The following is a 12,590-nucleotide window of genomic DNA, read 5'->3' on the forward strand; positions in this document are numbered from 1 at the left end:
ACCCATCTGCAGGGGTCTGTCTCTTGCCCTGTGTGGAGGGAGGTAGGGGGCTATTTTAGGAACCAACAAAAGGTAGCCTTAACCCCTAAAGATGCCATCCAGGATGATTCACGATGACTCAAAACACAATAGTGCCCCTCTAAAACTTTAGAATGGGCTATCCCACACTATGTATTAAATACATGCCTTGTCTTTCCAAAAGAGCATCTTTTTTTGAAGATACATTTCTTCTTACAAATTCAAATCTCTATATTTTAGCTAAAGAGTAATGACAAGGTTTTGCACATTATGTTCACATTTATTTATTTAATTCCCAGCTGACGTGGAGTCTTCTATAAAAACTTAAATGAATGTTCATATATAACAAAGTTGTTTCATGTTGCTGTAAGCACTGCCTATACCTTACCTCACAGTCATTTTAAATTCTGTTTTCAGTCTCAGATAAACAGGTTGTATCCCCACTGTGTTGCTGGGGATTTGATTTGCCAACCACTGTGCAGGTGCTGGTGGCTGGATTTGGTGTTTGCAAATTACAGGAATAATAAAATGTACAGATTTCTATATTTGTGCATTATGGTACAAAAATAACAGTTATCTGTCTTTCTAGTTTATAAACATAGTGAGAAGCCCAGATAGTTCTAAAATGTCACAGCTGCCATTAATCTCCCCTCTTTTTTGATGGCATTTATAGTTGTAATGGCCAGCATTTGCTGAGCATTTCCTCTCCCCATTTGTTTCTGACTGTTGTCCCCTGAAATAGGGGGAATCTAAGACACCACTAATGATAAGAAGTACCCAACTTCACTTACATTTAATTGCAAAAAAAAAAGTGTGCATCCTCGAACTGGTAAAGTACAGTATCGTGGGGGATGCTGCCAGACTGACATTTGTGACAGATGTCCACCACATCATACATGGCAGATGATAGATACCCCAAGACCCATCTAATAGGTTTTGGTGTGTGTGAGATTTAGGAAGAGCACGGGCCACCTTTTTTAGAGTTTCGTTCAGCGTGGGTTCCACATTTAACCCGGCTTCCCCCAAGCACCCACAGGCTATACTTTGCCAACCCCTTCTCCAGATTGCTACTTGGGAGAGAGAAACCTTCAACCTTTTTTGAGCCACTAAAATTGAAGGTCCTTTATTAGAGCAGTCTAACTAATATGGCATATAGCTGTATAGTTAATGACTTAACAAAATATGTTCTAGAAGAGATTTTCTGCAGACAGGGAGTGGTTACGAGGACTTTCATGCAGTTCACACCCCAAGAAGATAGATTTATGTATTTACTCAAACGAGTTTAGGGTACATGGCAGCAAATCATCTTGTTCTTTAAAATATAAGAAGACAGTGATAATTTTCAGCGTATGGAATCATGCAGTGTATTAAGGAAGGATTTTTTTTTTTGTAATGTGAGCCAAGATGCCTGTAGGGTGGCAAAAGCCAGCCAGCTGGTTCACTCTTCAAGCTCCTCTGCCTAAGACTAAGCTGTTCCTTATTAGGTAAGGCCAGTTTAAAGATGATAAATTTCTTCCCTTAAAAATATTGGTTGTTCAGAACACCCTGGCTCCATGTAATTTTTCGTTAAAAATTCAAAATTTGAAGCACCACAATATTTTCTGTCATGTATGCCTCAAATAAAAGTGATAATAAATCAGCCATTAAATAGAAGGATTTGGACAAGATGGCATATTAACAGTTTCTCTTGGACTTATAACTCATTATTCTAAGAATAATTGAATTTCTGATAAGCATTTTGCTAATCGAGGATTCCTCACGACGTCTGCGTGGTCCAAGTGGGCGGCGTGCAGCCCTCCATGAGACGCTGACGGTGCCGCCTTCCCTGTCTTTGGCAGTGAGCCGTCGCCAGTGAGCGCTGGGGCAGCTGTAACTGTGGCACTGGCCACTTCCACCCACACCTGGTGGCGAGAAAGTAAAATGAAATCGGAGTGTAAACTTTTAGAGGATCCTAAGTCTTGATCTAGTAGATATTTGCCACTCTTTTGGATTTCTTAGCACCTTTGAGTGATTTTGTACATTAGGGGCATTCCCATTTTTGAATTACACCTTTCACTGTAGATGCCGGTTTCTCAGTTTCTACACCTCGTCTTGTGGCCAGGGTGGCAGGTAATAGATTTGGCCCATTAGAGCCACTGGCAATAGACTTTGAACCTAGTGACATATAAATGTTGGCACTTGCACTGAATCCCTGTGCTGGGGGTGGCGGGGGCTAATGCCATTTTCCACGGATGCAGTGGAAGAAGTTTGAGTCATTATGGGCACATAAGCGGTGGAGCCTGTGCCTAGGGCAGGAAGAAGCAACCAGTTGTGAAATGCGATTCTGGACACTGTTCCTGGTTTCATAACTGCCAAATCTCATTTTCTGGCCCCTCTGGAAATATTACCTGATAACCTCCAGCAAATTTCTTTTCTGTTTGAACTGGAAGAGTTGGCTGCTGTTATTTGCAGCTAAGAACCACTGCTTATAAGCTGGATCAAAGCCCAGGACAGATGAGGACGATCTCTTGGACACTGAGTTTCAGCAACAGACAACAAATGATCGGAGACTGTAAACTGACTGTTCAGGTTAGTCTCTGCCAGGGCTTCTCCATCCGCAGGCCACAGTCAGGATTCCCTGGAGGGCTTGGCAAGGCACAGATGGCCTGCCCATACCCCTAGACCTTCTGATTCACAATAATTTGCATTTCTAACACATTCACAGATGATACCGATGCTGCTGGTGAAGGGCGTGTGCTTTGCGGAGCACAGGTCTAAGTTGTTTCCATTACCCTTTGCCGTGTGGTCCAGGAATCTGGTTAAGACTAAATCAAAACCAAGCATTCCCCTGGCAGTGATCGCTGGTCTAGTTAAGGACTTCTGACCTGGTTCCTGGGTCTGGTGAAGGGGAGGGTTACTATTATACCAAGACTGGAGAAGCTCGAGCTGCACACTCCTCTGGAACAATTTAGTAAGCATGTAGCTGCAGGTGCTGCCGGAGAGCCATCTAGGACCACAAAGGAACCCAGGTTGGGGATGATTACAGTGACATGAATGTCAGAACAGGCTGACCTCAGGTCTACCAAAATCTGCCCTCTGCAATTCTGTGAGATACTATGATTGATAAACATGTCTGAGCTGGGTTTTTTTTTTCCCCAGTCCTTGAAAATACCCTACCTGAAACAATGTTACCCAGGACAGAGGTGTCTATGCATGTAGTTAAATGAGAGGCAGTTTGAAGGAATTTCAGGTGTGGGTCAAGCTAAAAACTGTCTTGAAAGTACAGTTGACCTTTGAATAACACGGCTTTGAAATGTGGAGGTCTATGTACACTGGAATTTTCTTCCAATGAATACAGTTGATTCCTCCTAGCCATGGCTTCACCTGCTGGTATTCAGCCAAGCACCAAGTGAGAACTGCTTTTGCATACCTAACCTCAGGTTCCCAGCCGCTAATCCAAAATGTTCGTCTCAGTCCATGTTGGATCTGCAGATGCAAAAGGCTGGCTGCAGAGTCAAAGTATGTGCAGATTTCCCAGGGAGCGGCAGCAGGCGCCCCTGAGCTCTGTGTTATTTAAGAGTCAGTTGCACCATTGTTGAGAAAGTCTTGGACTGGCTTGGATCTACCTTTATCTCAGGTAAACAAAAAACTGAAGGTTGTTCTCTCTCTTTCTCTGAGAGGCGATGCTTGACTTTCAGTTTAGAGAGGTAGCAGCAGGGAATAACAATAAGAAGGCAGGGGTAGAAGGAGAATTCCATAGAAGAATAAGTGATGGATCAGGAGGCAGATCAAAACAGTTAAGGACCTTGAACTCTGGCTGACTGTAGTGAGACCAACAAAAGCTTCTCAGTATGATAGTGACGAATCACTCTGGTGGTGCTGTGGAAATGCATTGAAGGAGGCATGTTGGACATGGAAACACTCCTAGGGGATGTGGGAATAACCCAGGTGAGAGGTTTCAAGGGCCTGAAGCAGGGTAGCAGCCTTGAAAATAAAAGAGCAGCTCGAGGATGTGAGCGGTAAAGGCCTCTGTGAAGGACCACTGGGACACTGGGGTGAGGGAGATGAGTGACCCCATGGATCCAGGCGGGTTAGTTGGATGGATGTAGTGCCAGGGTAGGACGCAGATAGAAGTCAAAGCCTAGAAGTGATCCCTGGTCCCTCCTCCTCCCTCACCGGTCGCCACATCAGCTCTCACACCACATCCCTCACATTTTTCTAACCTCCCTCCATCTCTCAGGCTGCTACCCACCATCACCTCCCCGACCCAGGCTCCTGCCATATCCTCCTCTTTGGTTTCCTCTCCTCTCCTCTGATCAGACTGTTCTCCACAGTGATGTTTCTCAAATAAAATTTAATTTCAGTCACCTTCTGCTTAGAACAATTCAGAGGAGTTCGCTGGCTGTTTGGACAAAGACTGGAGTGTTGGGGCACTCCGTGACCAGGCCTCTGTACACTGGCCCACGTTCCCCTAGTCAGCAAACCTTTGCACATGGTGGGTTTGCTCAGTTAACTCCAGTCCATCCAACTGATTTTAGTTCAGGCTTGAATTCCTTAGAAAGTCAGGGTTCCTGAACACATAACATTCCTTTAACAACAAAGAGTTGGGTCCCCTTTCTTCATGTAACTTATGTGAGTTTTAATTACATGTGTGTGCTATTTGCTTTGTGTGTCTTCTGACTCAGCTGCCGATCCCTGAGATGTCCGTCTGATTGTTTCACCCTGTGCGCCCACCTCTAACATCGTGCCTGCCGTGTGATAGGAGCTCAGGAAATATTTGTTGGATCAAAGAACAGGTTCACTTGGGAGCAAGATCTTGAGTTTTCTTCTGGATGTCAGAGGGTGATATGCTTGTAGGAAACCCAAAGAAGTATCCAGCAGAGAGTTTTACAAGAGGACAGGTTTAAAGCATGAAAGTGAAGGGAAAGATTGATAATACTCAGTTGAATATTTGAACTTGGGCTCCGTAGTTTGCTATCAGATGAGCAGTGACCAATGTTCGCCTAACTTGCCAATGAGACTGTCTTTATTGAAGCAATGAAAATGCCAAAATTCATTGATTACACAGTAACATGCTAATAAAGTCAGCGGATATTTTATACTTCAGAAATTTAAAGGGAAAGTTTAAACACTGTAGTATCACTGAAATCTTTAAAAATATAAGAAAAAAGTCATGTTTTCAAAGAATTGCACAAATGATTTCAAAATGTGATAAACTGAACAGTAAAGAAGGAAAAAATTACTTTATCCTCTGGACTTGACGTTATTAGTACTGTGATCGGAATACCTCCGAATGCATTCACTTCTTTCTGCCATTACATTGTAATATGGTGTTGAGAAGAGTCACTGAGATGAGGAGGGTGTCCAAGACCGGGAAAAGGACCATCACAGGAGGATAAAATTATATGGAAAAGGACATTTTCCTCTTCACTCATGTAATATTCATAAGAAATGAAAAGTCAGGGAAGAAATGTTGTTTTAATATTAGTGACAATGGATACAAAAGGGCTGTCGACATTTGGAATCTTTAGAAGTTATATTATGGAAAAAATGTTTTCTTTGCCAAGCCCATTGCTTGCACAGACCCACTGGAGCACTGAGCACGGTCAGCACTGGGAGGAGGGCGCACTGCAGTCAGTTAAACACAGTCCTCAGCGCATTATCCATCGCCGACACTTAATCTTCATGAGTTTTAGCGAAGTTTCTTCAAATCAGTAAAAGCCATTTTAACAGTGCTAGTAATATAGTCCAGAGTAAACCCTTCAGTAACAGTTTACTTGTAAGTTTTACAATGGCCATTCAAAAGAAATGCCATTCTCACAGATGAACTGTGTATTATTTATTAGTACCCAAATCCACCCGAATGCCCACAGGCAGGCGGAACTAATCTGTTCTTCCCATGCACACCCACTTCAGAGTCCAAAAAAAGAAGGATACTTTTTCCTATTCACAGTACCAACATTGTAAAGGACAGTACTCTCCCCTGGTGGACACACTAAAAACTGTTTGTACACAGAGTAGTTTCCTGCATTATGAAGTGGAAGGGTAATGATGAAATAGTACAGAAAACAGGACTATTATGTGGGAGTCCAATCACATACTGTATACTCAGTTTGAACTTTTTAAAAAATTTCATGATTTTATCTTTTGCTAAACATTGGGGATAGAAGATGGATTAGAAAAAGAAGTAAGACATTATAGAAAGTTAAATGGTAGATCTGTAAGGACTGAAAGGTTAAAAATTAACAAGTAGATAAATTTTTTTAAGTCAGCATGTAATTTTCATAGCATAGATGCATGTAATTCTGCCTAAAAATGAACATGCATACAAGGTATATGTACATTTCTATTAAATACTTTGAAAGTGACATTTATCCATCAAATTCAAATGATTACTGTGCTTCAAGTGTCTCAACTAGTTTAATAATAGAACAGTTCCTGTTATAATACCACATATGCATTTAAAAACCAGAGGTGAGAAAGAGGTAAGGTAACCTTTACCATCTCAATCATTTTTAAACATACAGTTCTGTATTGTTAGTGTGCTGACATTATCATGCAGTGGATCTCTAGAATTTTTTGTCCTGCAAAACTGTAACCTTATACCTGCTGAAAACAGGTCTCCATTTCTCCTTCTTCCCACCCCCTGGCAATCCCTGGTTCTACTTCCTGTTTGTATGATTTTGAGCATGTTGGATATCTCACATAGGTGAGATGATATAGTACAATATTTGTCTTTTTGTAACTAGCTTATTTAACATGACACATGTTCATCAATGGAGAAATGAGAAACAACAGTCAAAGCAGAAATTGTGCACAGATTAGTCATTTTCATTCACTTGTTCACTCATTCACTCATTCATTCATTCAACAGTCATTTGTCCTAGAGATATAAAAATGATTCAAACACAATTCTCTAATTCTTACAGAAGTTATAATTTATCAGGGGGAAATATAAAAAATTACAGTATAGCATTATAGGTACTGTGGCCAATTCTATCTGGAATGAGAAAGAAGGTCAGAAAAATGCTTTCTAAAAGAGGGGACTTTGAGACTTTGGAAACATTGTGTTAGTCCTGCAGAGAGGGATAGGGGTGGGGAAAGGCAATTCAAGCAGGGCCTTCGGCCAAAGCTAAGAGGGTTGAAACAGAGGGGTGTGTTCAGAGGAGCTCTGAGTTGTTGGACACAATTGAGGTGCAGCTTTTGCATATTGTGCTAGGAAACAAGAACTTTATCGTATACACAATGGAAGGTGAACAGAAGGTGCTATGCAGGGGAATAATAGCATCTAACTGGTGTCAAGAGATATAACTCTGAAATAAAAATTAATTTTCATGGCGTCAGTTATATAAAAGAAATACTGCTCTCAAATTTTCAAGTTTACTTAGAGAGTTCACTCATTCATGAAAAGTTTGGTTCTTCACACTGAAATCCCAATTCTGTGTGGGTGGTGTCTGAGAATCTGCATTAAACACAACAATAAGAACAAACAACAGACTCTCCAGATAATTCTGATGAGCAATCTGGCATGCACCGATTTGAAAATAATTCTTGGAGTTCAGAGAAGGAGTCAGGTTGGAGTCACTGGGGAAGCCTTCTTCTGTGAAAGCAGTTCTTCTACTCTTTCCTCTGTGCCTCTATAGGCCGGGGAAGAAGGCCCTGGGGTTCTTCTACCCGTTGTTCACTTTTATTCAACAGGAAAAAGGACATGAAAAATTAGGAAGAAATTAAGAGGTAATTTGCAAATTTGCTGTTTGTGCAGAAGCCAGATTTTTGTAGGTTCATGAATCAGAGCTCTCCATAAATTCCCATAGTGTACTGATTTTAGTTTATGAATACAAACTTTTGCTTTGTTCTAAAGTGATCTTTGGGAATTTTGTCTAAGGACATTAACCTGGGAGATTTTAATCTCTTAGGGTCACTGTCCTTTGAGATCATTTGGTGATAAACTGTAGGTGCCTGAGGCATTTTGAGGTTGAGCAGTGATTAGGGAGAGGTTAGAGGAAGTGGGATGACACAGTCATTGGGACCCCATGACCTTCTCTCTCTCTTTAATTGTTGACACTATTACAGACATCCCCCATATCACCTCCCGTGGATCCTCTCCGCAGCCTGCGCCACACCTTCACCAGGTTTTCGTTTGCGTCAGAGGGCTATGCAAATACTAATCTCTTCCAGTCCCCCACCCCCACCCCCTCTGGAGCAGACTGACCCCACCCATGATCTTTTAACTTGCAGGTTTCTCACGTTAGCTTTCTCTTGATAATCTTACAGGATGTTCTTAACCTGCAAATATTGTGATCTTTATGGGAGCATTCTCAGAAACATTTTTTAGTGTTTCCACCAGGGGAGAGTAATGTCCTTTACAATGTTGGTACTGTGGATAGGAAAAAGTGTCCTTTTTTTGGACTTTGAAGTGGGTGTGCGTGGGAAGGACTGATTAATTCCGCCTGCCTGTGGACTTTAGGGTGGATGTGAAGCCGAATTCCAGCAGATGACAGAGTAGGGAAGGTTATCATCTGTAGAGTTACTGAGCCTTTCAAACCAGAGTGACCACTTGATTAAATCAGTTGCTGCGGTTGGTTACACCGAGGCTGAAAATTCATAATTCTTCATTCTCCTCTCTAGCAGCCTTAGGAAGTTTGAGGACTTAGACGTAGCAAGAATTCAGTGTCCCATGAAACCACAGTTCTGTGAAACAGATATCGCAGAACAGCAAACAGGGGAGAATTGCATTCAGACTCTTCATGAATTCAGGCTGTCTTGTCACTGATTCCACTGTAGCTTGTCAGAAGGGGTCTGGCTGCTGGAAGAGTAACACTGTGTTTCCACTGGTGTAGGTTTAATGGCCTTGGCCTTTAGCAAGACAGAGGGGCCATCAGGGTGTTCCATCAGAAAGGAAGGCATACTCATGCTCAGGGGAAGACATCTGAATTCTGGTGCTGCCCTTAGAATGATTGTAATGGGAGTGGATTAGAATCCTTCAATCTGAGTTTTCCCCCCTAGTGGCTCTGTCACTAGTTCTGTGTCATCTTAACTAAGTCACTTAGCCTCTGGGACTTCACAGTCCACATCTGTAAAATCAGTCGGTGGGTCCAGGTGAGCTTTGGTATTCATCACAGCTATAAAATCCTATATTCTATGAAAATGCAAATCCATTTGCACTCTAGGATTTAGCTACCATCCAGACAGCTCAGAGTGGTTCTGTGGAAGAAGAAATTTTCATCATGACAGGGAGGGGGGACCTTTTACCAACTTTGTTCAGCAGCATAGAATTTGGACTTAGTTATGTAAAAGAAGGAGGCTCCTGACTGTATTCAATGGGCAGAGAGCTGGGAGAAATACATCATATGCAGTTTCATCTGAAAGGCATTAGTACTTTTCTTTCCACCCCATTACTTCACAAATGAGGAAGAGGAGACTTACCAAGATTCTGCAAGATTCATTCATTCAGATTCTGTTCTGGGTGGAGATACAGAAGCAAACAAACCAGTCTCTGTTCTCTTGAGCTTCAGTTTCAGAACCAACTGTACAGTGTTGCACACAATGATAAGTGGGAGAACAAAAGTACTGTAAGGCAGAAAGGGTGTGCCGGGGTTCCATGTCATTTAGGTTCTCTGAGAAGGCCTCTCAGTGAGAAGACATTTGAGCAGAGCCCTGGGGAAGGCATTGTTTCAGACAGAGAGAACAGTGAGTGCAAAGGCTTGGAGGCAACCCAGGAATGATGAGCAGAACCAGGATTTGCCTGTTCCCTGATCCATTCATTCATTCAACAAACAGTGCCGACTCAGCGCTTCACATGCATTGTTTCAGCTCCAGGACTGGTGCTGAGTTCAAAGCATTTGTTATCAACCACTTTAAATGCTGCCCCCTGGGTGTGATGCCCTGTTGCTGAGCGCTTTATAGGCATCTCATTGAAACTAGCCTTCAAAAAACAGTCCCATGAGATTGTTTCATAAGGAATAAAAATAAATGGTACTAAGAAATGAAGAAAAATGAAACAATATTATTTATTCTAGTTCCTTTTAAATTGGATGAAAAAGACACACTTCCTTGTCTTGTGAATGACTACCGTAGCTACCAGAGTGACTCTGCTGATATTCATTTAATTTAGGTGAACATTTATTGAGTGTCTACTTTGTGTCTGGTGTGGTGTTAGAAAGACGAATAAAGAATGAACTCACACAGAGAATTACAATAGTGGTAATAAATCTTCTGAGTGTTAGGGTGAACTCACAAGATGAGCAAAGTACTATTCTTCCTGGGGAAGTCAGGAAAAGCTTTGTAAATCAAGAAAGACTTGGGCAGGAAATTATAGGTATTGTACCCACATGGAGCAGATATTTTAAAGGGTTTATTAGGGTGGGGGGTACTTATAGACAGAGAACTAGAATAGCCTGTTCTCCTACTGACCCACAGTTCAGGTCAATGCTAGGGTGCATATGTGAAAGCCAGCATTCCAGTTGGAAGGGGTTCCAACCCCATAACTCTACATACTTACAGGGTCAGAGGCACAGAGGGCATACCTCTGACTAGGTAACAATGGGCGAGAAAATGACATTGTTATTAACAGGGAGACTCCAAAGCTTAGCAAATTGTCCAAAATTTTGTGTTAACTCGGACCTGTTGAGCTGGTTCCCTGCTAATGAACCCAAAAAGGAGGAAGTGAGGCCCCTGGCCCATCAAGATCTGTCTCCTCTGTCTCTGATTGAGGGCAGTCCTTCATGAAAGGGAAAGCTGTGTGGAACTGGAAGGAAACCAGAGATCACAGTATGTCTGGACAGTTGCAGGTATCTTGTAATGATGAAAATGTATAGTGTGAGGCCAGTCGGAGATGGGCACCAGAAGGTGATGAGTTGTTAGGAAGGGAAGGACTCTAGAAAGGTCTCCCAGCAGAAGCACATCCAGATAGCTTTATATGCCATGTTAAGGTATTTGAAGTTACCATTTAGGCCAGAGGGTCCAGTCAGGTGGCCCATGTGAAGGACGAGAACTGGGCGGATGGTGGTTAAGTGGAGCTCAGGACATTCCCAGTCCACAGGATGCGGGTGGTATTCAACTCAGCATTGTCGCTCTGTGGAAAGTTGAGTCCAGCGTTAACCAGAGCTTTGGATTTTTCAAGCAGAGCCATAAATCTGGATTTGTACACAAAATATTTCAATTTAAATATTGGAAACAAATTCAAACTCATGTAACAAATATATAGGCTGAACTAAATGTATGGACTCGTCTTTGGTTTCTGATCCCTGTGGGAAGTGGAAGGGGCCCTGCGAGATCTTAATAGGGTGGCTGATGGGATCAATTTTGTTTTTTTGAAGGATTATTCTAGAAACAATGAGCAGAATAAATGGAAGGATACTAGGATAGAATCAAGAAGAGTAATTATGAGGCTCTCGAAATAACAATTGAGGAGCTGAACTTAATGCAAAGGTAGCAGGAGTAAAGCTGAGTGACATTTAGGAGAAGAATGGCAAGATTTGGTGACCAATGAGACATAGAGGCTATAGAAAAAGGAGTTCAAGGTGACCTACAGATCTGGGCTGTGGATGGCTAAGTAAATGATCCTCCCAGTCACTGAAATAGGAAATGAGGGGCCAACACTGGTTTACAAAGAAATATCAAGAGTTCTTGCATATATTGAGTTTAAGGTATCTGTGGGACATCTAAATGAAAACCTCACAGCCAGTTTGTTTAATTCCGAAGTTCAGGAAGAGACCTGATCGTCACCACACACTAGGGAGTCGTCAGTGAGTGGCTCCTGTGCCTTCTTCCAACAAATGTAAGTATTTTTCCCAAGGGGATGTAGAGTTTGCCACACCAAAATATGCCTTTTTGGGATATTGATTATTTTAAGCTGGTTGTTTTTAAGAAATAAAAGACTCAAGCAGAGTCTTTTACCTCCCTCTTCCTGCCTAAAAGAATTCAGATATAAAAAAAAAAACACAACAAAACCAAAACTGGCTCCCAGAAGGAAGACCAGTTTAGCATAATGCAAACTAAGTGTGGCAAACGGAGTAATCTAGCAAAGTCTGTGGTTGTACTTCCCTCTGCACCCCATTGTTCCTGGGGGCTAGGCAAAAATTTGTTTACCAGATGGTTGTTTTTTCTCATCTGCCTGTGAATTTTCTATTTTCCCTTCCATGTCCCAGGCTCCTGCCTCTTCATCTTAGTCCAGAATGACATATAAACATAAGTGCCCCTTTTGTCTTTGCGTTTCATAATCTTATGGAACCCTGAACATAACTAGGAAATAACCCATGAAATAAACTAGATTACTTTCTCCTGTTAATCTGTCTCATGTCAATTTGATTATTAGACCAGCTAGAAGAACTTTGAAGGGTGGTAGGAAAATTATTTTTCCTTCGCTACAGCTTTAGCATATCAGGCCTTGTGCTGGGTGCTGTAGGCACCAATGGTTAACAACAGTGCACTCAGGAAGGTTTCAGTAGCGTGAAGCCAGCAGCCAGTAAAGAAGAAGGCATGTGAATACAATAAATACACACTGCGATAAGTTCTATAGAGGAAATGTGGTTCATATGAAGACCAAAGATGAAACAGAAGAGTAGTAGAAGGCACATCGGTCACTCCAAGGC

The sequence above is a fragment of the Phyllostomus discolor genome, chromosome 2, assembly GCF_004126475.2.
Source record: "Phyllostomus discolor isolate MPI-MPIP mPhyDis1 chromosome 2, mPhyDis1.pri.v3, whole genome shotgun sequence".
Lineage (NCBI taxonomy): Eukaryota > Metazoa > Chordata > Mammalia > Chiroptera > Phyllostomidae > Phyllostomus > Phyllostomus discolor.